Raw genomic sequence first — 3127 nt, 5'->3', positions numbered from 1 at the left:
GGCAGAGCCCCTGGCTGGGAGTTCCAACGAAGTTGCTGTATAAGAAATTCATCCGAAAATGTAATTTCTGAAAGTCAAAGGAGTAATTTGCAATTTCAGAAACCTTTTGAAAATTAGGTATTTTCAGTTATACTCCCAATAGATGCACTATTTCATCAGCAGGTGCACTGGTTCGTCTTCTTCAAATTCTGATCGATTTTTCTGGTTTTATACACTCTTGAATATCAACATATTGTAGTTCTGCAATCTTCTAAATTTTATCCGATCAAATATTTTGGTAGAACCACCGAAATTGATTTGATCTGAAAGTGATATCTTCACGACTTTCAGATTATCCGTTTTGTTCAATATTCAAATTCTCCCAACAAAGATCAAATCAATCTGAAAATGTCGAACAAGGAAACAGTGAAGGAAGGAACGAAAGGTTTTGTGAAGTTGGATAAATTTGCTGGCCAGGATTTCAGACGCTGACAAAAGAAGATGCATTTCATGCTGACGAATCTCAAGGTCGTGTACGTTCTGAGTACTCCCATGCCCGAGGCTGTTGAAAATGAAACTCTGGAACAGACGAGGAGGTGGATGAAGTGGGAGAACGATGACTACATATGTCGTGGTCACATCTTAAACGGTATGTCTGATTCCCTATTTGATGTGTATCAAAATGTTGAGTCTGCTAAGGAATTGTGGGATTCCCTCGAAGCCAAATATATGGCAGAAGATGCCTCTAGCAAGAAATTTCTTGTTGGTAACTTTATTAACGTTAAAATGGTTGATTCGAGGCCTGTCATGGAACAATACAACGAATTGTTGAGGATATTGGGACAGTTTTCCCAATATGATATGAAAATGGATGAATCCATTTCTGTCTCTAGTATTATTGATAAACTGCCACCTTCTTGGAAGGATTTTAAAAATAATCTGAAACACAAGAAGGAGGAATTGAACTTGGTTGAACTTGGAAGTGATTTCCAAATTGAACAGTCCATACGTGATATGGAAAAGAGTCATGTTGGTAATACTAAAAACATGGTTGGTTCTTCTGTGAACATGGTGGAAGAGGGTGAATCCTCAAAGGCTGGTAAAGAGAAACGTAAGTTTCAAGGGAAACGGAAGTTTCAATGGTATAACAGTAAGGATGGAAATAAGAAGCCTAAACTGACTTGCTGGAAGTGTGGCAAATCCGGGCACTTCAAGAAGGATTGTAAGTCTGGAAAGGGTGGAGGAAAAGGGAAAAACGAGGCTGGTTCAAGTGGATCCAAGGATCCTGAAAAGCAATCAGGTTCGTTTTCTGTACCTAATAATCATTCTGTTGAGAATTATTATGCATCAATAATCTCTGAAGCATTTTATGTGTAGGATGATGATCTATCATGGTGAATTGATTCGGGTGCAACATGTCAAGTATGCAAGGATCATCAATGGTTCAAGGATTTTAAACCAATTGAAGATGGATCTTCTTTGAAGATGGGCAACGTTGCAACTGAACCAATCAAAGGAATAGGATCTGTTAGCCTAGTATTTACTTCTGGAAATTCCTTAGTATTAGAAAACGTTGTATATGTACCTGGTATTCGTAAGAATCTAGTTTCTGGCATTGTATTGAATAATTGTGGTTATAAACAAGTGTTAGAAAGTGACAAATACATTCTGTCAAGGCATGGTAGTTTTATTGGATTTGGTTATCTATGTGTCATGTTTAGGTTGAATCTAGATGTCTCTTTTGTTAATAATTCTGTTTGCATGACTTCTACAAGTATTAGTAATCATGTTAGTAAATCAGAATTGTGGCATGCTAGACTTGGACATGTACATTATAAGAGATTGAAAGATATGTCGAAAATGAGTTTAATACCAGCATTTGAGTTGAACAATGAAAAGATGTAAAACTTGCATGTTAACTAAAATAACTAGACAATCTTTCAATAAGAATGTCAATAAAGTTACTAAGGTATTAGAACTTATACATAGTGATTTGTGTTATTTTCATTCGACTCCATCACTTGATAATAAAAAGTATGTAATTACTTTTATTGATGATGCTACTAGATTTTGCCATGTCTATCTATGCCATTCAAAGGATGAAGCTCTTGATAAATTTAAAATCTTTAAAGAAAGTGTAGAGCTTCATCATGGTGTGAAGATTAAAACTCTTCGCACTGATAGGGGAGGTGAGTATTATGATCCAGCGTATTTTGAATCTACTGGTATAGTACATCAAACGACTGCTCCATATACACCACAACAAAATGATGTAGCTGAAAGAAAGAATAGAACGTTGAAAGAAATGATTAATTCAATGTTGTGCTATTCTAGCCTAAGTGAAGGATTTTGGGGTGAGGCTATGTTAACAACCTGTTATTTGTTGAATAGAGTTCCTAATAAAAGGAACAAGATAACCCCTTATGAACTTTGGCATAAGAAACCACCAAAACTGAGTTATCTCAGAGTTTGGGGTTGTCGAGCTGTGGTAAGACTAACTGACCCTAAAATGAAAATCATAGGTCAAAGAGGTATAGATTGTGTGTTTCTTGGCTATTCAGAAAATTCTGTTTGCTATAGGTTCTATGTCATAGAACCCAATGACTATGTATCCGTGCACTCTATTATTGAGTCAAGGGATGCTGATTTTGGCAATGAGGTTAGATTCACGTCTATATCTAAACCAGGAGACATGATTGCAAGATCTAGTAACTCTGGTGTAACTGAAAAAGTGAGTGATACACCTCCTATTGCTAGGAGAAGTGGTAGAGCAAGAAAAGCTAAGTCTTTTGGAAACGATTTCCAATTGTACTTACTGGAAGGATCAAGAAATGAAATTAATTTTCAATATCAATATTGCTTTACTATTGGTGATGACCTACAAAGAAGCTATGGCTTCAAGGGATTCTGCTTATTGGAAAGAGGCAATCCAAGAGGAGATGGATTTTATAGTCCAAAATGGTACTTGGAAACTGACTGATTTACCACCTGGCTGTATAGCCTTGAATAGTATATGGATCTTCAAAACGAAGATGAAGGTGGATGGAAGCATAGACAAATATAAAGTCAGATTGGTTATCCAAGGCTTTAGACAAAAGGAAGGCATTGACTACTTTGATACCTATGCTCCTGTTGCTAGGATTTCCAC

The sequence above is a fragment of the Salvia hispanica genome, chromosome 3 (assembly GCF_023119035.1).
Source record: "Salvia hispanica cultivar TCC Black 2014 chromosome 3, UniMelb_Shisp_WGS_1.0, whole genome shotgun sequence".
Lineage (NCBI taxonomy): Eukaryota > Viridiplantae > Streptophyta > Magnoliopsida > Lamiales > Lamiaceae > Salvia > Salvia hispanica.
This window is presented reverse-complemented; position numbering follows the sequence as displayed.